Below are 24588 nucleotides of genomic sequence, written 5' to 3'. Positions count from 1 at the left end.
CACAAGAAGGACACCAAGCCCAAACAGTCCTTGTGTCTCTTCTTCCCTGGCTCTCTGATTAAAGTACACTGCCCTATCCAGTATTTATTTGTGTGCATCAAACTCAGGTCCTCATGCTTGCAAGGCAAGCGATTTCCCCACTGATCCATCTCCACGGCCCTGGAGTGTTGATTTTAATGTGTTCTAAACACCATTTTAGGCCTTTTTAATTTCTGCTTTGCATGACAGACTTCAGAACAGATCCTGAAGAGTAGATGGTTTGTCACTTCCCTCCATCTTCACTCAGAGCCATCACTGATAGTTTCCCACAGAGAGTCAAGAAATACAGTCACAGCCATTCCACTCTGTCTCACTCCTCCCAGGAATAAAGCTCTTGCTCTCTAGGTTCCCAGAGGAAGTAGAACCTAGGCAGTGTTCTCTGTTATTACTGATTCTACTTTTCAGTGGAAAACCATTCGAGTCAATGGTTTCTCTGAATGCACGCAGGGGGCCCATCAACCGCTTACAGCAATGCCTGGGAGGGCTGGCAAAAGTTAGTCTCCTTGGCAACTAGAGGGGAGGCACATGTTGACTGGGCTAGGAATGTAAAGTCCTGGTAAGGGAACAGACACTCATACTCCAGCACAAGGAAAGCATGTGCTTAATGGGGAATAAATGGCATTTCATTTCAAACTCCTGATTCATTCTGCCCTCTACTTATACACTGCAAGATATGAAATAAGTGTGTTGATTTAAGTCACTTACTGTGAGCAAGTGTATGAGACACAAAGGAGTTGGACACATGAAAAAGTCATAGGGGTGTGTGAGCATGCTTCCGTAGGACCAGCTTCTGACTCCTCATCCAAACAGGGAAGATAAGTGCTCATAATCAAAGACCAGTGAGAAGTATGAGAACCAGAAGTTAATGTTGGTGAGTCCCCAGTGCAGAGTTCCAAATAAATCCTTCCAGTTATAACTGATTTTAGTTTTGAACAGATTTGATGTTTACTGCCTTCTCATCAACACTAAAATGTGAGTTAGTCGTTGTAAATCATTCTACTTGAGGCTGGAAAGATGACTTAGCAGATAAGAATGCTGGTTGTTCTTCCTGAGGACCAGGATGCAATTCCTAGCTCCCACATGGTGGCTCAAAACCACCTTAACTCAGTTCCAGGAAAACCAATGGCCTCTTCTAGTCTCCACAGGCATGGGGCCCAAAAGTTATGCATACAGGCACATGTAAGCCAAACACACATATGCAGAATACAAATTAAAATAAAGTTTAAAAAAGACCTGCATAAAGATGAAACACCCAAAATGTGGGTGAGATGCTAGAAAAATCACTCACAAAATAGTTTTCAAATGGTCGTTGAATTCTCAAAATGATAATGACTAGTGAGTGGGAAAGGCACTCTAAGATTTGAACAAGAGGTTCAGAAAAGAGAGTCTCAAAAATAACGGAACTCCTAGAAATTGAATGTTCAATAATCCAAATTAAAAAACAAACCAACTCTATGAAAAACATAACCATAGATTGTATAAAGCAGGAAGCAAACTTTTAGGGCATAAAGAGACGCTTGGGAGGCAGAGTCAGGAGGACCTAATAGTTTATTGGCCAGTCAGTCTAGCAAAATTTAAAAACCTCAGGCTTAGTGAGAGAGCCCGCTTCAAAACATCGCAACCAATCAACATGCAGAGCTATGAACCCGCCCCAATCGGTACATCTACAATATAACTTCTTCTACACCTAACGCTCATTGATCACTGTGAAAGAGGAGGCAGAAAGATTCCACGAGCTAGAGGAACCTGGAGTTTGCCGTGAGACTGTCTCCCAGTAAGGTCAAAAGCCACATCCGTGTGTCTCACCAACGTGACGGCCTAACCATGAGGTAAGCAAGGACAACAATGGTAAACGTGCTAAAGTGGGCAGAGGGAAGACCAGGCCTTGTGTGCAACTCTACCCAGAGACCAACAGGCAGCTAAGGGAAGCTGTGAGTAGGAGAAACAGCCTTCCCCAGGGAAGAGCTCACCAACTGGTTATCCAGCACCAACTGGTCAGCCCTGAAACACACATCCGAGTACCATCACACAGACTGAGCAGGTTGGATTTAGGGACAGATATGAATGTACATATGTGCATGAAACAGGCATGAAAAAAGGAGGCTGTGAATTTGAAGGAGAGTGTGGGAGGGTTTGGAGGGAAGAAAGGGAAGGGAGAAATTATCTAATTATAATCTCAAAAATAAATAATTAGAAAAGAAATTTTAAACTAAATATTTTCCTGGGAAAGCAGGCGTGGGACTACTTTCCCCTGAACATCTGTCATCTGGCTGTCACGCTGGAACGTAGATTCTATGATCCCATTGTGTAGATCTCTGCCATCTCAAAGAACTGAATTTCTGTCTGGGGATTCCCAGGATAGAGGCAGGAAAAATTCCCAAGCTGAGCTTTGCCTTATTCTCTGCCGGCCTCTCTCCACTCTCAGATGAGCCTTCATGTTCCTGTAAGTGAGTGATGACTGGCATGGGGTACTCAGGATTTTTTGGTACAATTGCTAGGCTTTGGAAAGGAAAGCACAGGATTGAAAACAAATAAGTAGATTTTAGTAGAACTATGCCTCAAGCGATATTTGTGTCCCGTATTTTATCTAGCTATTTAAAGAGGGTCTTTATTGAATTATCTCATGCAGTATATTCCCAGGCGAATCCCTATTTCTAGACTCCAGATAGAGCTACAAAGCTGTTCCTCACTACGTGTGCCTTAAGGAGAATGATCAGAACAGAACAGAAACTTTGTGAATCTTTTAGTGCTTGGTAGAAAATATTTTATAGAGAGGAGCATTCAACAAACATGTCTGAAGTGTATTTTCTTAATCTTAACTTACATGTTTTAGCAAAACTGCACATCAGGATCTTTGAACTGTCAAGCAAAATATTGTAAGACATTAACAGAAATAGAGTAGAAATAAAAAGGAAAAAAAATCATAGTGAAATGAATTCGAGGCAAAGAATACAAACCCCTGAGCCATGAAGGGTCACGGTACACATAAGAAACAGGAGAAAACCGTCCTTTCCAGGCATGAGCTGTAAGTGTCTTACCCATCTCCAAACCTAGGATTGTTGCCAGTTATGAGTGGCAAGCACCCCACCATCTTATTCCCTGCCCTCACCCCACCCCCACACTAGAATGACATGCTTAGCTTTGACCAAAGACAAATCTGAGTTAGGAGACGGCACAAAAGGTTGGTTCCATTTTCTTAGGATGCAGGCTCTCCCCCCAAGCATTCCAGATCTGCACCTGGACTGTATATCTCAGCTGTGACATATAGTAGGGGTCACCATCTCCTAAGAGAAGCACTTTGACTTATTCTCTTGCTGAGGACTTGGTCTTGTTGTGAAGCCTGGTGAGCCACACCCAGCTCCCTCTCTACTCTTGCTTCAATAACCAACCTGAGTGACGTCACACTGATGTCTCTTTGCCTGCCTCCTCACTCTGCTTCTTAATGTTTGTCCCCACCACCTTGGCTGCCACTTTCTTAATAAAGAGTACATTTGGATTGCATGTCGAGGCTATCTCCATTCATCTCCCAGAAAGGATGGAAAGCAAAAGAGACCAAGATTAGCTTCTGAGGCACAGATTAAACCATTCCCTTCCACCCGGAAGTGCAGAAGGTTTTGAGATGCCATACCACTCTTCATGCGGGCAGCTAGTTCTTCCACACGTTTAGAATTTTAAGTGTTTCCCCAAAGATTGTGAATACTAGAAATTAGCATCGTGACTCTGCTATTTAACATTTATTCTCAGGATAACTGCTTCTTGCCTGCTATTTTGCTATTATGTATTTATAATAAGACACCTGAGTTTTATTATTCCTTCCCGTTGAATGCTCCTGATATGCTGAAGGAAAAAAAAATCAGGAAGAAAAGACAGAAAATAGTTCATTGTCTTTCCAGGGGCCTGGCATTCAAGGAATCCATTGTAATGCTTAAGGTTTCCCACAGTTGTGTTCTGTGGCAATGAGCTTGTGACATAGAAGGCTAGGGAAGTATTAATTATCACTCATTAGGAACTGGCAAAAGAGACCTTAAGGCAAGATTCCATCAAAATCATCCAGAAAGACTGTAGGGAAACAAAGAGGAAAAGCCTCCCAATTCTAGTAATCTCTGTCTGCCTCGGCCTTCCCTCTGCTGAAACTTCCTCTCCCTCCTGAATCCCACAAGCTCTTTCAGGAAGCCTTAGGAAGAGCCAGGAGGATGATGGGATGCAGGAGGTCTGTCATGACCTCCATCGTCTCCAATCCTACATATATTTACACAAAAAGAAAACTAACTTTTCCACTGAGAAATTGTTCTTGCATATAGTTCGTGTGTATCAGACAAATAGCCATTTTAAGAAGTCTTTGAGAGAAAATAACTCAGCTGAACATGGGAGGGAAGAACCAGGAAGGGCATGGATGCAAACTTTCCTAAGCAAGCTGCTAGACATGGCCCTAGGAGAAAGAAAGCAGTTGAGGTGGGCAGAACAAGTCATCAAAATATGTCTGCCTACAGAGATGAGCCCACGGAATTAAAGCTAAACACGAACAGTAAAGACAGAAGAGTGTACAGTGTGACTCTTTTTATTATGAAAAGTTCAAAAAACAGACAAAGCCAACGTCTTCTATTCAAAGTCAATATGGGTTGACATTTTATGGAAGAGGCGAGGGCTCTGTGCTACAATGCCTTGTCATGATTCGGGTTCTGGGTGGCATCAACTTGTCCTGCCAGGGAAATCTGAGCATGCTCAGCTCTAGATGAGTTCGTCCTCCATTTTCATTTAAATATAATCTTTTCATTAACTCTGAGAACTTCACACAATGCATGTTGGTAATAGTCACCTGCACTTCTCTCTCTAATATATGTCAAGTCTACCTCCACCTTTCATGTTCTCCCAACATTCTGTCATTAAAAAAAATCCATTAGGTCAAATTTGTGATATGTGTGTATACATATATATGTATATGTAATGTATATATGTATGTATATATGTGTGTGTATATATGTATTTACACATACATATATATACACATACATATACATATACACATACATATACATATATAGATACACACACACACACACACACACACACACACATACACACACATCTTACATGACCAGGGCCATCCACTAGAGCATGGGCCAATGGAGGCTCTTGAACCCCTTCTCACTCCATGCTAAAATGTTGACTGGTCCGATCCTGTGCAGGTCTTGGACAGGCAGCCACACTACTGTAAGTTCATGAGAGTAGATGTCCTGCTGTGTACACAAGGCTTTGTTTAGCCACAACCCTCCACCCCTCCTCCTCAGTGATTCCTGAAGGGTGGGTATAGATGACTCCTTTGTGATGACACCAGTTCTCTGCCATTGGACCAGTGGTGAGCTTCTGGGTTAACCAGCATGTGCGGCCCCATGAGACATCGCTAATGAGTTCTGAGAGTTGCTTTACTATATGGGCCCCAGACAGGAATGTTGCGGGCAGTTTGGCACTGTGCCCATTCAGAATAAAAATGGAGGATTTGCACACAGTCTATAAGCTCCCTAAACATGGGTTCTTGGCCAGGTTATCCATATGCCACTGTGAAGTGAGCCTTAAAGATGCACATACCATTCATCCTTAAAGAAAAAAAAATAGATTGCTTGTTAACTATCGTCTAAGATGAGCGAGTTCTGTTCATCAGTCTCAAGGATGAGATGAGAAGTAAATTAGCTCCCTCTCTCTTTTACATTTGCCTTTGAATTCTCTCTATCCCTTTCTCCTAAATCGAATTGGCTTTCTTCTAAAAAGCTAGTCTATCTAGGGCTTGCCTCTGTTCCCTGGAAAGGTAAATCCCATATTTTATGCAACTTTCCCCTCCTTACAACCTCCAGTCCTCACAACCATCCACTACTGAGAACCCCGATCCTTGTGCCTATATCTTGAAATGCCTTTGAAGACTACTTGAGAAGCCCCAAGTCATTTAATCAAAACATTGCTGTACTGTTTGCTCAACCTGCAATAACAAAATAATATCAACTGGCGATTTAGACATGAGACATTTATTTTTTCCACAACTCTGGGGCCTGAAAATCCAAGATCACGGTGCCACTAGGGTGAGGTGGTGACAGCTCTTTCCCTGGATCACAGACAGTTGACTTTTCCTTCTCTGTGCTGGAGGGGCCTCTCGTATTCTTTAGATAAATACACCAGTCTTCTCCGATAGAAGACCAACCTGAAAACCTTGTATAGCCTGTTGTGTCTTCCCTCCAGACACAATGCCCTTGAAGACAGCCTTCAGCAAACGCATTTGTAGAGAATGACATTCAGTCCTCAACAGTCACAACACATCCTTTTAACAGTTTCTTTAGCATTTTTTGGAGTGACAGAACTCATTAAGTGTGGCTTCCCTCTGCTTGTGAGAAACCTCTTTGGAAGCCACTCATGTAATTTTTGTGTGAGATTATGTTCATCATAATTTTGAGGTGTATTTATCATTTTGAGTGTAATTACGGTATTGTTATCAATTTCAAAGTAATTACAGGCACCATCAGTTGCCAAACTTCCCATGAATTCAGTGATCTGCAATATCATTTCCACGTCTGTGTGTTCAAGCTTGCAGCACTGAGTAGAGCTTGGCTTGTTCATTGCTTGACTTCCAGTTCAGCCGAGTGGGAGACGACAGGAGCAGGGCGATGACTGGGATTGCTCTGCCTGACCCTGGGAGAGCTTCTGCATGCTTGACTGCCAGGATGTGTGCAGCTAACTGTGTGCTCCCATGCCAGGTACCACAGGCATGGAAAAGCACCAAGGGTCCTCTTTCCTCAGACATATGATCCAGGCTGGAGTAAAGTCTGTGCATGATGGGAGAATAATCTTTGTCATCTGTCTGACAATGGCACAGAGCAGGTGCCCCAGGACACATGTGATAGTTAGAGGACAACCTGCAGGAATCAATTCTCTCCTTCCACATAGGATTCAGGGATCAAACTCAACTCATTAGGCTTGGTAGCCAGCACCTATAGTGGTTTGAATGGCCATGACCCGCACTGACTCATAAATTTGCATGCCTGGCCTCTAGTTGGTGGGTTAGCTTGGAAGAATTAGGGGGGTGGCCTTATTGGCGTGGGTGTGGCCTTGCTTGTTGTACTGAGTAGGTGTGTCACTGGAGGTTTTAAAAATCCACACCCGATCCCAGATCTGATGGCTCTCTCTCTCTCTCTCTCTCTCTCTCTCTCTCTCTCTGCTTTGGGATTAGGATGTAGCTCTCAGCAGCTTCTTCAGAACCATCTCTGCCTGCCTGCTACCATGTTGCATACCATGATTATAATAAACTAACTCTGTGAAACTGTAAGCAAGCCCAGAGCTAAAGGCTTTCCCTTTTATCCGAGTTGCCTTGGTCATGGTGTGAAGACAGTGCTGGAACAGTAAGTCACAGCAATAGAAGAGTGACTGACACAGAGCTTTTACCCTCTGAGACATCTCACGGACCCAGCTCTGTCCGCCTTTTGTATTGTGCAGATGTCTATGTCCAGTGACAGTCAGCATTCCCTGAGGACTTTCAAGTCTGCTTTATGCCTTTATAACATATAGGATTCTAAAACACAGAAAGCTGTACAGACACTAATAGTGGGTCCATCTATGACTACCTGGCTATATCTTGTTTTCCTGGACTGTAAAACAGTGTCTCCTATGAGGTGCGTTGGACTGTGGTATCAGCATTTTAATGGGGTTTCTTATATTATCTTTGTTTCCATCGTTCATGTTTTCATCACTAATCCGCACATACTTACTAGGTTGTGCTACACACAAAGTACACCTGACATACAATAAAAACCCTTTAATTCGTGACCTGGCTCCAAGTAAGCAGTGAGTTTATCCCGCCTCTGTTGCAAAGATCAAGAAGCTAAGATTGGGAGGGAAAGAATTTGCTTAAGGTTGCAAGGCTATTGCTTCATCAAGTCTATGAATGTTTTTGAAAAGGAGCCTGAGGCTGGGAGATGGCTCAGTGGGTGAATCACATGTTGCACCATTGAGAAGACAGCTTGGAGCCCAGTACCTATGCAAAAGCTGCGAGCATGAAGCAGTCTGCTGAGGGGAAGGTTGCCTTAGGTTCCTAGGGAGAACTGTCAGCTAGGTGGGCTAGCTGAATGGGCATGTTCTGGGATCACCAAGAGACCCCGCTTCAGTCAATAAAGTAGAGAGCGATCAAGGAAGACACCTGATGTGAACCTGTAGCCTCCATGCATACATGCAATTATAGCTTCATAACTGTGAGCCCATGCACATGCAAGCATGAATACACACATGCATGTTCAACACACACACATACACACACAGAGAGAGAGAGAGAGAGAGAGAGAGAGAGAGAGAGAGCTTAAGAAGCTTTGTTCTAATTGAACCTTTGATCTTCAAAAAAAAATTCCAGAAACAAGGAGGTGAATTGAGAGACCAGAATGTTTCCTGCCTAACAGCCTTTGCCTCTCCAATACAGAGGCTTCCTGCCACTGTGCCCGTTTAAGATGGAGGACTGGGATCAACCCCGATGAAGCATCCTGTCCACTCACACTGTACCCCAGCCCATCGGTGCTCTCTGACATGGATATTCCAGTCACTCTTCATTTCCCCAGACCAGGAGAGCAAAGGCCACTCTCTTCTAGCAAGAACAGTAACAGGCTACTTCATTGGCTAACGAAAAGAAGTGCGGCCACCCACCACTTTAAGAAACTTGACAATTACTTCAGAATTTCGAACAAAATAATATCAGTAACCGAAGATAAGAATCCCAGATAGCCCAGATGTGTGCCTAACACTCCTGGCTTAACATAGAGGATGCTGGACAGCTCAAATGAGATCATAACAGGAGGGGGTATTGTCATCCAGGCTGCTGCCTGCCCAGTTCACTCTGGCTTGTAAATTGGTCCAAAGTGATTTATGTGTCATCTGGCCGGAGGAAGATCTTTGTCCTTAAATTCCCCAAGATCAAAGCAGAAGAGGGTCAAAGGCAGAAACTGGAGAATATTAAATCAGCTCCACTGAGGATTCATAAACACAAAAGAGAAAACACGGTCATCTTTCAAAAGAAAGCTATTAATGACTGCTTTCCTGTCCTGATGAACTAGGCAGCAGGGGATTTGCTAGGGGTGAGGCTGGGTCTCAGCCTTGGATGATGATCATGTAGAAGGCGTGATAATTAATTAATTGCTAGGGTAACAAGGAGAGGTTGCTAAGATGAATCTACATGTTTGCAAGTACCTCACACAGTACATGTTGGTACGGCTGATCCTAATGTCACTAACACAGGTGCCTTTGAGATGCTACTGAAAGCTCCAGGTCTTCCTAGATATATGTTTGTATTAGCATACATCCATTTAATTCCAGGACCAAACTAGAATCCAGATGAGGAATGCATATCCTACCAGGGATGATGAATTGCACATGCCTGTAATCCCAGAACTCAGAAGGCTGACACAAAAGGATTGAATGTTGAGGCCACCTAATCCTGCATAGGAAAACTCTATCTCACAACAGCAACAACAAGGAATACAGGTACATTTTGTTCTGGCTAGTTGTGTCAATAAAATTGTAGTCATCTGAGAGAAGGCAATCTATAAGACCGGGCCATAGACAAGCCCAGGAGGCATTTTCTTAACTAGTAATTGAGGGGGAAGGGTTCAACCCATCGTGCCTGATGCCCTCTCTTGGTTGGTGATTCTGACTTCTATAAGAAAGCAGGCTGAAGAAGCCTTGATAAACAATCAAATAAGAAGCTCCCCTCCATAGCTTCCCTACCTCCAGGTTCCTGCCCAGCTTGAGTTCCTGATCTGCGTTCAGTGTTGAATTAATGTATGAAAGTGTGTATGAGTGGAGAAAATCCCTTTCCTCCCCAAGTTGCTTTAGTCATTATGTTTTACCACAGCAATAGTAGCCTTAACCAAGAGACATTTAAACTCAAAAATTGCAAGTGATCTCCACTTATACAGTTATGGTCAAAGTAATTTGTCAAGAAAAATTTACAAAGATGGTCTTATCAGGGACCTAGAGGGAGGAGCAAGGTAAGAGTTAAATTGACAAAGGGAAGAAAAATGATTTGAAATTTATACTAAATTGATAAAATATGTTGAATTGCATTAATGAAGGTAAATAATTAGTCATGAACACATTTAAAATTTGTAAAAAATATGTAAATACAAAGGGAAAGAAATGAAAAGAATCAGTGTATATGCATGCATGCATGTATGCATGCATACATACATATGTACATACATATGTCCTGGCCAGGAATGGTAGTATATGCATGTAATCCCAGCACTTGGTAGGCTGAGGCAGGAGGATCATGAATATGAGGCTGGCATGGGTAATATATCAATTTACCATCTCAAAAAATATAAGGAAAGAAGAAAGTGACACAAATGCAGTTTATTAATATAACATGTATATAAATAGGCGTTGAGTTTGTTTAAGAAATGTATCCATGAATGCACAAGAAAAATTATAGTAGTTGCTATGAAACACAGGGAGATAAGAAAACACTTAAACTTGCCACATCAAGAAAAATGTCTGAGTATAGGTCAAGGGTGTATTATAACTGAGACAAGAAAGTACAGAAGCAGGATGGTTATTGCTAACATGGAATCCAAACCTCCTTTGTTTATTTATTCATCAATGATAACTGTTCATGAGGACCACCTCGCCATCTGGGTACTTCAGAAGCAGAACCAACAGTCCATCAGCAGGTACTTTCTGCAGGGAAGTATTGGGAGGTGAAGGGTGAAGGAGATAGAGCATGGAACAGGAGGGAGAAATCAAAATGGTGGTTTCAGGCATCATCCTGGGCTCTACCTGACTGAGTGTAGAAGCAAAAGAGCTTAGCTCTGTTGTTCCCATATCAGCCACTCTAGTCTAGTCAGGTCTTCTATTGTCTGGGTAAAGGGGATGCAACATTTGAATACATTCCCACTTCTCTGGGCAAAAATATGGCTCCAGAATCCAAGGCAATCCTCTGCAGCCAGCCAGGATTAACTCTCAGCCAGGAAACACACAGAAGCTGATCTCTGCTTGCAAAGGATAAACGAAGTCTGCAGGGATGTCCCCGGGGCACTGGTCACATGGCTGCGTTCAATAGACTGCAAGTTTCATGCTCTCAACAGATAAGGGGTGAAAGTCTAGAATCATGCTCCCCGGCATGGGAGCCACTAGCCATAGGTAGCCACTGATCACTAGCAAACTTGATAATCCATGAAGAGCTGTGTATTCCATGTAAAATAGATGTGCTTTATGAAGACTGTCAAGGCAATAGGAATATAAACTATATCTTACCAGGAACCCTTTATATCAAATAATCTTGAAATGAAATTTGATACGTCTTATAAATTGACAAAATATTTATTAAAATTTTGTTTCTTTGGACTTTTAATTTATATCCTAGAGATTAAATTTATATAAGTGCCACACATTACATTTCTATCATACGTTTTTGGCATAAATTATTTGGGACCGTGCTAGACAGTAGCAATACTGGAGTAACCGAAGAGAAACACATCTCCTGACCTCGGGAGGGACACAGTCAGAGGTTACAAGGAAAAGCAAATCCATGAATAAGCACAGTGTTATCTCCATGATGGGAGCAATAATAAGGCAGTCATAACGGATAACATGGCACAAAGATCAATGGGCCTATTACATCCCAAGAATAGGATGAGCATCAAAGGACTCTTTGGGGAGGAGTGTTTGAAGGCGCATCTGGAATGTAAAGACTGGACAGTTATGAACGTGCCTATGGAATGAGAAGAGAGTTGGCAGGGAATGGCTGAGTAGCAATGTGTTTAGCCTATTCCAACCTAGAGGCCATAGACAGTACAAAGGAACACCCACGGGCTTCAGTGTTTGTGTTTACAGGAAATTAGTGGGAGTAATGGAAAAGAACACCGAACTCCAGACATCAGACTTGATACATGCAATCAATGTCTAGAAAATTAATCATATTTGAATGTTGAGTAAGGAAGTCTTTTTTATCTTTCCCTGAATAAATTCAGACTCATTTCAGACAGTAAAATCTAAAATAGTTGGGAAACCAAAGTCTGGGGTAAGAAGACAGAATTTCTGCAATTACATTAAAATGGAAACTACTGGGAATTCAGTCTAAACAAAACCACATTGGCCTGATACTTTTTCGTTTGGAGATTTCAAAGTGATGTTAAATGTCTCATTCAACACATGCAAGAATTTTAGATAAAATTTTTAAGGGAAAAATCACAGTAACTTTCTTAAGGGAGATAAATAACAAAATGTTTTTTACAATTTTAACATCCATTGAAAAATTAGGGTAAAATTTCTTAGTATAGGAAAAGTTCCCTGATAAATATAATTTTACCGTAGCATTCAGATTTTAATATTAGTTGACACATAATTCAAACTTCTTCAATTCGATTATTCTTAACTTGAAAATGCTTGCTTCTTTATGTTATTTTATACTTATGATTCTAAATTACATCTTTTAAAATTTGATCTTATTTATCATTTCAAGTGAAGTTCAAGGCCAAAAAGAAAGATTGGGCGAGGTCTAACCTGCAATCCCAGTACTCAGGAGGCTGAGGCAGTGAACTGTGAGTCCCAGGCTAGCCTGAACTTACACATGAGACCTTGTTTCTTAAAATGAGCAAGAGTCGGGGAGGCAAGCGAGGCGATTTGGTTTAAAAGATTTTATTTCGAAAGCTAAAAATTAACATACCCTCTAAATTTGAGGAACTGGCAGGGGATGGGTGAGACAAGCCCTCACTCTGTGGGCCAGGTTGTACTAGAACCCACTCTGTAACCCAGGCTAGTTTCAAACCCAAGACAATTCCCTTGCCCCACTCCCCAGAACCAGAACTACAGACATGAGCTACCCACTCACACCTGACTTTGAATTAGTAGTTTGTGACAAATATAAAACCAGAACCCTAAGAATAAGAAAATCCTTCAAGATTTATAATTATTCTTCTGGAGAAGAGAATTAAGCAGAATTACTTTAAGAGATCTATTCTGACTTTTATTTATCAGTGTGTACATGCCTTTGTACATGTGTGTATGTTCCATGTGTATGAGGAAGACAAGAAGAGTACATCAGATCCCTTGGATCTGGAGTTACAGAACATCGTAAGCCCCGAAGATCAGTGCTGACATTGGAACTGGAATCCCGTGGAGAACTCTCTTAACTCCTGAGCCATCTCTCCAGCCGCCAGAATCATTTTTACAGGAAATTACACGCGTGATGCATATTTCAACATGGTTTTGGTGATTGTATGTGTTCATTACCATGCAGCCTGTTTTATTGAACATTGGAATAAGCTATGGCCCCTGCACACGCAAGACTTCCTTCCTGTCTTCTTCCTTCCTGTTCTATCGCTTTGAGGGAAAAACCATGACCAAAGGCAAGTGCGATAAAAGAAAGCACTTAGCTGGGCTTGCTTACAGAGTCAGGGGGTTAGACCATCCTCATGGCTGAGAGCACGGAGGCAGGCAGGGTGCTGGAGAGAAAGCAGAGAGCTATGCCCTGATCCCGCTTGGCAGGCAGAGATACCACAGGACCTGGGATGGACTTTCTCTGCTGCTGGAGGGAAGTGATAATTTAGGTGAGCCACGACAGAAGAAGGCTTTTACGAATGCCATCTAGGGGGAAACATCCTTGGAAAAGGAAATATGAAACAGACAGAAGAGTGAAACAGTCGGAGACAGTCCCTCAGAGCATGGCCAGCAGGGCTGCACAGCCCCCACCTTAGACTGAGGAAGGAGACCGGTGACTTTGAAGGAAAACGCTGCAGGAGGAGTTTGAAATGCAGTCCTTGCTCCTTGTAGTGTATAGCATTTAAGAATGTATACAGGTTTGAATGTGGTTTCTTCACTTTTATTGGACAGAAAGGAAGAAGCTGTGCGGCAGCTCTCTCTGATGCTGGTTTTCTGAGGAGACTCCTCTTCCTCCTCCTCCTCCTCCTCCTCCTCCTCCTCCTCCTCCTCCTCCTCCTCCTCCTCCACCTCCTTTCTTTCTTCTCCAAAGCTGCATAAGCATCTGCCAGGGAGGATCATGGCTTCCTCCCTGAAGCTTCTGTGCCCACTCTACATGTGTGCATGTGTGCATATGTGCATGTGTGTGTTCATGTGTTTGTGTGTGTGTGTGTGTGTGTATGTGTGTGTGTGTAGTGGTGAACAGGCGCTCATGTGGCTGCAGATGCACTTGCACACTTGTGTGTGTACATGTAGAAGTCAGATGTCAACACCATGCTACTTCAACGCCTCTCTCCTTATTTACTGAGGCTGAACCTGGAGCTTACAAATTCACCTCAGCTGAGCAGCCAGTGAGCTTCAGAGACCCTTCTGCCCCTGACTTCCCAGTGCTGTGATCACAGACACATGCCACTGTGCTGGTTTTTACCTGAACGCAGGTCTCCACACTTGTATATGAAGCCCTTTACTGACTGAGTCATCTCTCCTGACTTTTTTTTTTTTTTTTGGGTAAGGCCTTCTGACTACCTGCTCCATCCTCAGCGACCCACAAACTTCTTATTATGTTAGTTCTCTCTGTTTTTCACTATGATGCTGATTGATTTGTGAGCAAATTCAATGTGTTCCTTTCAGACGATCTGAGTCAGCCTGACAACCGCCCTGTAAATAGACTAATTTTTGTCTTTACGATTTGACGTCTCCTGTCCCAACAAACCAATGTTTTGTTAAACTTGGGAGAATTCTTCGTGTTTGACAAGGTAGTGCTAAATTAGTCTCTGAAGGCTGGAGAACATTCTACACACATGGAATAGAAGTAATCAGGCTGATTGTACTTCACTAAAGGTCATAAGGGAACCGTGTGCCCAGGAAACCACAGTATGGGATTATTCTGTAGCTCTTGTATGGCTGTGCTAACTAACACCTTGGCTTTGAAAAAAAAAAAGACTAGCCCATGAGTCAGACACAACTTAAACATTCAGCAAACTAGGTAATTCTTGGCTTAGATACAAAGTATTTGTTGTTTATATTTGCTATTGCTTGGATGTGAAGTGTCTCCCCAGAAGCTTGTGAGGTGACCACTTGGCTCCAGCTGGTGTGTTATTTTGGAAGGTTATGGAACTGTTAGGAGGCGCGACCTAGCTGGAGTAAGAAGGTCACTAAAGGTAGGTCCTTGGGCAGATCTTATGGCTGGCTTCCTCCTGTCTTTCTCTCCCTGCTGCTTGTCTACCAGAAAGTAAGCCGCCTCTTCCACATGTTCCCATTACCATGGTCTTCTTCATCATGGTCTCATAATCAAGGGGCTCAATGACAGGTGGAAATCTCTAAAGCTATGAGCCGGTATAAACCTTAAGTCATGTGCTCTAGCGCAATGACTAGAAAATGAACTCTCGTGGTTTTCTTTGGGAGAAGGGACTTCAGGATCCTCCCCTGCATTCCTTCTTCTATCTCCACACTATTAATATTCATACTTTTGAAATTGTTAAAGTCCTAGGAGAGAAAGGCTAAGAAACATGATTTCCGACAGAAGCCTGGACCACACTCCTTGCATCCTTACTCACTGTTAAGACATTAGGCAAAAGGTCATGTATTTTGAAAGCATTCCTTTCTCCAGAGCAGAACTACATGCTTTACATTTAAGATGGTTAAAAGGAATGAGGTAATGCATGGCCCTGCTATTTGCAAGTGGTGCAGCTCTCTGTAAATGTAGGTTATTACTACTACTCATGAATCTCACCACCTGAAAGGGTCAGAGATAAGATACAATTATGCTGATGTCACCCATTTGCCAAATATTAACATTGTCTATTTGATTAAGGACTCTGTAGACCATTGCAGTTTGGAGAATGTCTCTGTGTCATAGGCAAGGGAAGAACCAGGGTGGTTTTCAAGGTCAAAGTATTTTCCAGTGTCCTAAGATCAATAGGAAATGGCTTCCTGCCTCATTGGTCATCAAAGAATTGAAAAGTAAGTGTCTTTTAGGGATAGCGATATAGCTCAGTTGGTAGGATGCTTGGCTGCCATGGGAGAGACCCTGTGTACATTCCTCAATGCAGCATGAAACCAAGCAAGGCAATAGCCCCCTGTAATCTCAGCACTCGGGAGGTAGAAACAGGAAGATCTCAACCCCAAAGTCATCTTGGCTATATAAGAAGTTCCAAGCCAGTCACACAAAGTCACTATAATCTTGTTTTGTTGTTATTGTTGTTCAGGAGATGGGATCTTGCTATATGGCCCAGACTGGCCTGAAATTCATGGCAATCCTCCTACCTTGGCTTTATAAGTTCTGGGCTTACAGGTATTTCCCATGACACTCTGTACTGTTTTAATGGATTTTGCCCTCTTGGGCTGCTTTACTGGGATTCAGGATATGTAAAGGATAGAAAAGTTCTGTTTTGTTTTTTCATGGACAGTCCCATGAGCAAATGTCTAAGGGGAGTCCTTGGGTTACCCAACAATAGCCACAGCTCAGTGGGCCAAGTGTTTGCTGTGTGTTAAGCCCGTGTTAGGATGCACAATCCTTTCCAAATGTGAGTGGCACTCGGAATCAGGCATCAGCCTCATCCATCAGAAAGGAGGGTGACGTTCAATGCCTAATGCCCGTGTGGGAAAAACCACACTGAATCCATTTGCTTGTACAATTAAATAGGGTAGTAATAATTAAAATATCAAAAATATGATCCTGAAACCCACTTGACTTTTTCTATACATTAATGAGTGCCACATAGTTGGTTTCCTCCAAAGCCTCAAATGTAAGCACTAGACTGTGATAGTGATTGATTGAAAGAGAGAGGGAGGGAGAGAGGAAGAGGAGAGAGAGAGAGAGAAAGAGATAGAGAGAGAGAGAGAGAGAGAGAGAGAGAGAGAGAGTCAATTGGTCAAAGGAGTAGTAGACACTAAGTCTATGGAGATTCCATTGTGAGGCTTTTACTTTTATGACTTAGAAAGGTTCACATTGTATACACATAGCCAGTTTTTATCTCATAGAGCCTAGACAAGTCACTGTAAATTACTTTTAGTAAGTGCTAGGCCAGGACAGTCGCTGTAGCTTATAACTGCTTTGATCCACGGTGGCCATCTGAGACAAGGCACACAAGACCACTCAGGTTTTAAGCAAACTCTTGTTGGGGCCACCTAAGCAGCATTTACTGAATGGTGTGCAAGCCAGACCTGGGCTTTAATAGGCAACTGTCAGATTAATATTGAACCAAGGTCACAGCTTCATATGAGGTTACTGGGTGGAGAAGTAGGATTTTACTCTCTCAGCCTTTGGTGAGACCTTCAAATAACTGAATGAACAACCTGGGTGTGAGCCATAGGAATGTGTAGCTAGCTATTGTGTGTTGTCTCTATGGAGCTTAAGAAACAACTTTTCATATAGTCAAGGTGACAAGATAAGTTAGCTTCTTGTGGCTGTGACAAAATACATCACGAGAGCAACCCAAGGGAGGGAGGGCTTATTTGGATGTCCATCACTGTGGCAGGAAAGATGAGAGAGAGTACAGGAGCAGGAAGCAGTTGGTGACATCGTGTCTGAAGTTGGGAAGCAGAAGAGTGGATAGGAAGTGGGTTATTCTATAAAGCCTCAAGGCCCACCTGTAGTGACCCACTTCTTGTAACAAGTTTCGTCTACTAAAGGCTTTGCAGCCTCCCAATACAGAGGCTCCATCTAGGACAAAAGCCCAGGAACATGGGCCAAAAGGTTCTCAAACCACAGTACCGGGGTCGCTGTTCGTCTTAATTTTAATGATGTCTCGAGACTTCACACACTCAGATTTAGCCTTCTGTCAGTCATGGGTAAGAAGAAGGTAGATTTTATTTATAAAAAGTAAAGAGAGAAAAAAATCATTCTCATTTCAGGGATAACATGCCGTTTTCTTGAGATACAAGGGAAAAAAATCTTAAAATTCTTGCAAAGGAAAAGATTCTGGATCTTTCAAAAGACGTATGATTGAAAGCCTAAGATCAATCCCAGCTTCATGTAGAAACACGTGCTTTAAGAAAAAGTCACATCTTGTATCAGAATAAGGGAAGAGAGGATGATTATGCTAGGAGGAAGACCTGCTCGTAAAAAGAAATTTTGAAATCTAATAATCCGTACAAATATGACAGGAGGATTAGATCTTAAAGATCAGAAAGAATGGCATAAGAGAAATAAGTCTCACTGGTCTTAAAGAGGACATCAAAAGAGAAGAGAGCTGTTATAGAAACTCAGCCTTTTGAAAAGGAGCCCAAAGGAATGCCCAGAAGACAGTAAATGAACTTCTGTATGAGACTGAAGTGTCTCTATCAGACAGAACCAGGACACAGGTCCTGAGAAGAGATGACATCATAAAACTACATAGACTGAGTAAGAATGGCTGGAAAGCTTGGTGGTCTGTGTGAGAATGGCTGGGAAGCTTGGTGGTCTGCACAGTGGCCACAGAAAGCCTGAGATTTAAATGAGTGGGGTCTAAAGGGCTGGCCCAAAATGAAGATCCACCATGAAATCTGCTTTAAAGTGGCATTGCCATAGGAAATAGATCAGAAGTATATCCTGTCTACAATGCTTCCCGCAGATAGATCAGAACAGCAGTGGGTCCCAATTGCCGTTTTCACCTAATGCAACTAAATAGAAAATGAAGCCACTTTTATTTCTAGAACCTGTTGAGCTTTTCTTTGATTTCATGTAAGCCTAATTTTATCCTTAGGACAAAAAAGAAAGGTGGTGGTGGTACACACCTTTAATCCCAGGACTCAGGATCCAGTGGCAGAGGCAGGTGGATCTCCGAGTTCAAGGCCACCTGGTCTACGGAGTGAGTTCCAAGACACCTGGGAGTAGCAGAGAAACCCTGTACTGAAAAAGTAAACAGAGGGTGGCAGGGGGCAGATAAAGTACTTTTTCATAACAAAAATAATGTTGGGGCTGAAGAGATGGCTCAGAGGTTAAGAGCACTGACTGACTACTCCTCCAGAGGTCCTGAGTTCAATTCCCAGCAACCACATGGTGGCTCACAACCATCTGTAGTGAGATCTGATGCCCTCTTCTGGTGTGTCTGAAGACAGCTACAGTGTACTCACATACATAAGATAAATCATTCTTAAAAGTAATAATGTTACATTTTAGACAGTTTTTTTTAAGTTTACTTCTCTTTAAAAGGTAAGAAATATTAAGAGGTCCACAGTCCAAAGACCATAATCAGCCAGCAAATAACCCACTTTTAAGGGAATTGGGATGGATAATGGGAAATTCGAACAGATATGGTCAGAAAAGCAAGCTTGGCTTGAGCTGTAGTGAAACAGTAAAATGACCATGAACTCTCAGCAAAGCTCCTCACAAGACATAAAGCCGAGAGGACAGGCTCAGAATTGCTCCCCCTTTCAGCTGAAGTTCTTGAAGAATAACCAGCTTTGCGTGGGAGCAGAAGTTACCCAAAATAATCCAGGAAAAGCCGGAAGCCACCCCACACTTCTTGCTGCCTTGGTTGCTTATCAGCCTCTGATGTCATGAAACTTCCCAAAGGTACAGTTAGAGCCCTGATAGCTCTGAGTGTGAATGCTCCGGGAATTCACACTCAGACTTGGGTCCTGGCTCATGAACTGAACAGCAGGGAAACAATATTCTTTTCTAGCCATGGTTTGCACCTCTCCAAAATGAGATTGAAATCAGTTCAACCTCATAAGAACGTTGTAGCAATAACAGGATGGTTTGAAATCCTTTGCTAGTTATTATCAATCTTGTATCCTTATGTTGAATGCTACATCTTTCTTCAGAAAATGTTTAAAGACTAGAACTCATCATCAAATGTGTGTTGAGTGGCTGCTGTGTGATAAACACAGACTAGACTACGGGAAGATATTAAAATATAGATTGACATTCAACCTTAAAATTAAAATGATACAAATAAGTACAATTCCTACTACTGTGGCTGAATAAAAGCAACAATGAATTAGAATGGTGAAAACCACACTGGAAGTCACATTACCCCCAGACCTAGCCCGTAGTAGGAACCTTGTTAGTAAGGACTTAACTCTATCTTCACGTTGCTTCAATTTTCCAAACAAAATACAACTTTCAAAGTAGGAAATGTATTGACATTTCTCTGCTATTGTGAAGTTTAAAGAAGCCCGGAAGAGTAGACTTCTTTGGTAAAAATCTTATTATCTCCATGAGCAAACTTCTCTCTCCTATATTTATGTGATGATTTTTAGACCGTAGACAGCCTTCTATGCTCCTCTGGCTGTTATTAGACTTTTAAATTTGTATTCTATGGTGATCAAAATAGAGACTGAAAATACACAAGGAACTAAAAGGAATTTTCAGCCTTACAGTACCCAATACCTGAGCTTGTTGTTTTCTGCCTTCTGAAGCAGAGTATACCCATGGACAGAAGTAAAAACTGCCCACATATTCCATTCTTTACCCTAGAGCATGCTCCAAGTCTCCTCTGCTTGCCCGGTTAAGTGTATCCCAAGGGGAATGACCCCTTTCTGGGCAGTCAGCAGCACGGAGAACAGCAAAAGAAGGGTTCTGCTCCAACCAGTGGGTATTAGCAGTCCATTGAGACGGCCCTGAGATGAGCAGACCTGAGCTCCAACCGCAGGGAGTCCACTTTCACACTGTATAGCATGGACCTTGTACTCAGGACTGCTGAACTTCAGATTTTAAAATAGAGACTTGTGCTCGTTAATTTTAACTGTCAACTTGATGCAATCTAGAATTGATCACTTGGAAAGTGTCTTAATAAGGAATTATCTAGCTCAGGTTGGACTCTGGGATAGTCGGTAGTGGGTTATTTTGATAAGCAATTGAGGCGGGTCTTCCCACACTGACTATGCGTGCCACCATTTCATAGGCTTCTCCCTGAACCGTGAGAAAGCAACTGCAGCTAGCTGGGCAGGAGCAGCAGCAGGAGGTAGCGTGCATTTGCTGCTCCCTGCCTTTAAAGGTGAGGGAATATGACTGTTCTCTCAAGCTGCTGCCGCAGCGACCTCTCTGCGATGACAGACTATAATCTGGAACTCTAAACCAGATGAACCCATTCTTCCCCTAGGTTGCTGCTAGGGCATGGGGTTTCGGCACAGCAACAGAAATTAAATCGAACGGGACCCGCCATCTTGCTTGGAAAGCTGCAAAGCGGAAATGAGGCAAATAGGACGCCACTCTGCAACACGTTTCTCTAATTGGGCGGGTCACAGATAGTCTCTTTTATGCCAGGCATACCTTTAGAATAAAAGGTAACTGGAGAGAATAATCCACTTCAGTGAGAAATTGGGGGTGTTTGCGGCATATGGATTTTATGGTGTTCAGTCCTCTGAGAGGACAGAATGTATTGCTGTCGGTAAAAACCAAAAGCAGAGACCTAGAAATGAGGACCAATATCTCAGATAGTAATTTTTGGTTAGCAACAGACTTTATCATGCTCCTCCCCTACCTCTCTCTGCAGTTCTAGCTGAAGGTTGGTTGCAATCAGATCAAATTGTTCGCCATCTGTTCATGGTAAGATAAAACCCTGTTTCCTCTGTAATAGATCAGCGAGGATTTAAGCACAGCAATTGTTTCAAATTTCAGCATCAAACGACTGTGTTTATGCGACCAAAACTTGTGCGTGGGGGAAAAATAAAACAAGATTAGGCACGAAAACGCAGCCATAGAAACTTTGAGAGCCCCGTCTGTGTCTCCTTGATGCATTTAGTTTGCATTTTATGGAGGAGGAGAGAGAAGCAGAAATGTACTTATTAAAGTATGTTTTACAATTTTAACATTTACCTCCTTCAAAAGGATATTTTTAGTCCTTCCGATCTTTAAACTCATTTCAGGACTTAATTACTTTTCTGCTCTATATATAGAGGGAAAATTCTGTATAATATTTTACACACAGTTTATATTTCAAATAAAATATACATTCTAACATCTATTTAGAATCTCAATATACCTCTTACTTAGAACCAGTAAGTAATTGAAGGCCGAAGACAAAATCTGGTCAAAAAAAAAAAATCTATAGTCTATGGGAATTAAGGAGTGAATTTAACAAAAATAATTAGATATGAAATCGATGGAGCAAATTTATTTCTAATGAAAAATGGGAAATAGAATTTCATGGAAGAAATAATTTAATATAATTCATAAAAAAACTAAGAGGCATGTAATAATATAATGTTGGAAACGATGAAGCAAATCCAAGATCACTCACAGAACGTCTCTACAGCTGGGGGTCTACAAACCCAGGGGGCCAAGTGATTTGCATCACAAAGACGTAATTTTTTTCTCACATTGTCTAGAAGTACTAAGAACTCCCAATCCAACTTCCCAGTGGGAGAAGAGGTTCATAAGCCCCCACCCTCCCTGAGAATCTACTAATAGTTCATGGTTTTTGGAGGAAAGGGAGACATTATCTCCAGTGGTTTAGCCACTGGTAAGTTCTCACATTCCTGTAGTAGCCCCTGGCCTACGCTCCCATAAGCAACCCCAGTGATATTTACTGAGTCACATACACGCACGTTACTTTTAATTAGCAAGTGCGTTCTAATATTTATATTAAAATGCAGGAGCTAAATACTTCATGGACACCTTTGCAGAAGAACTAACTCAAGAGTAGAGGACTCACACTGCCCTATATCCAGAGTTATTAAATCTATGGTGTGACGCCAATGCAAAGACAGACAAAAGGCAGTAAACATTTTAGAAGTAGCGAAAACGTGAATACTTGCTTTAAGTATGCATTTCAGAGCAATCTATTTTAAGGCAATGAGTATAGGATGGAATTTAAAATTATGAGGCTGGGTCAGTTATATATAAATATAAAAATGATCTTGATGTCAAACTTAACAATATATGCAAAAGTCAATGCCAGAGACATTTCCCATCTAACTGGGCGAGACAAACTAGAAGTGATTTTCAAACAGAACAATAGCAGCGTGCTCATAGCCTTGGGATAGAACTCTGAGTAAGACAAAAAGCAGCTGCTCAGTAGATATACAACCATATCAAAATTGAGAGCTTTTGTTCACTGAACAAAAACCCAGACTAAGATGTGGTTCAGTGGTACAAAATTGTCCTAAGATGTTCTGTTCCAGGCCTTGGAATCTCCAACACCACAGAAAATGTGAACAAACAAAAGGGCGTGTAAAGGGGAAGTCAAAGATTTGTGACGTCACTGGAAAATATAAACTCCCCCAAAATAATCATATCTGTGCCTTAATTACGCCAGTGGCACAAAAAAGTTTGCTGCAGTGACTCACACCAACAGGATGAATGGACAAGTCACTGTGCTTGTCCACAGTCTACTAAGCTTTCTCCTTAGCGGTCTGCACCACAGAGACTCACAACCCAAAATAGAAAAAAGAAGAGACTTTGACTGACATTTCATTAAATGTAAATCTAAAATATAAGTCTAAAATGTAAATCTAAAGAATAATTTGATGCCGTGTGCCCTCGGTGTATTTGCACTAAAGATTCTTGTTGTTGTCACTACTACAGTGCAAAGCCAGGGAGGCTTGTGAATTGGTGCAAGCACACTAGAAAAGCATTTGTTGAAACACCCATGAGGACACAGGGAAAGAGGAATCCTCATTTACCACTGTAGGAGCATAAACTGGGGCAGCCACTATGGAAATCAGTATAGAGGTTTCCCAAGGCACCCAAAATAGAGCTACCATATGGCTGGGCTTTACCACTCCTGAGCATGTACCCAAAAGTCTCTACATCCTGCCAGAGGCTCTACATCTCCCCTGCTGCTCTGTTGGCTGCAGTGAGGGAATAAAATCGGGCTGGGTACCCATCATCAACAGGTGAATGGCACTGAAAACGTGGCACACAATGAAATGTGATGTGTGCAGGAGGAAAACTAAAGTGATGTACTTTACAGAAAATAGATGATCAGTGGAATTATTATATTAAGAGGGGTAAACCAAACTTGGAGAATCAAATGCCATGTTCTTTCATACATGGATCCCAGCACACACTCTCTCTCTCTCTCTCTCTCTCTCTCTCTCTCTCTCTCTCTCTCTTTCTCTCCAAATACATATATATATATATATGTGTGTGTGTGTGTGTATGTATATATATATATATATATATATATATATATATGAAGAGTGTATATGTGTATTGGAGGATGAATAGACAGATAATAGAAGAAAGTTAGATAACAGGTAGTTGATAGGTATATAATAGAGATTGATGATATATGACTGATAGATCAACAGACTTTTAACAAAAATAGATAGATAGACAGACAGACAGATAGATTTCATACTACCAGGAATACTCTCTTATGCTCTAGAAATATGCCCATTTCTGACTGAAATTTAAATGTCTTAAAGTTTAAAGAACGTAAGAATATTTTGTTTTTTACAGTCCTGTGCTGTAATGAAGTAATCTATCCTTTCAACTTCCCACGTGCCTTCCAATGAGTAACATGAGGCCATCCATCCAGGATGCTCTGTAGAGCCCATGGAAAGTTCATGCTAGGCATCCCCCTGCCTCTTAGCTCATTATGCAGAAGGGTGTTGATCTAAGGACTCACCCACCTGTGGCACTATACAAGGCACCCTGGTTCCGGATTGAGCAAAGGCTTGAAACCCCGGTGAACCTAAAAGGGACAGTAGGTGTTTCACCCGACTCCCGGAAAGCCA

This window comes from Rattus rattus, chromosome 8 (genome assembly GCF_011064425.1).
Source record: "Rattus rattus isolate New Zealand chromosome 8, Rrattus_CSIRO_v1, whole genome shotgun sequence".
NCBI lineage: Eukaryota > Metazoa > Chordata > Mammalia > Rodentia > Muridae > Rattus > Rattus rattus.
Note: the sequence above shows the minus strand (reverse complement) of the source record.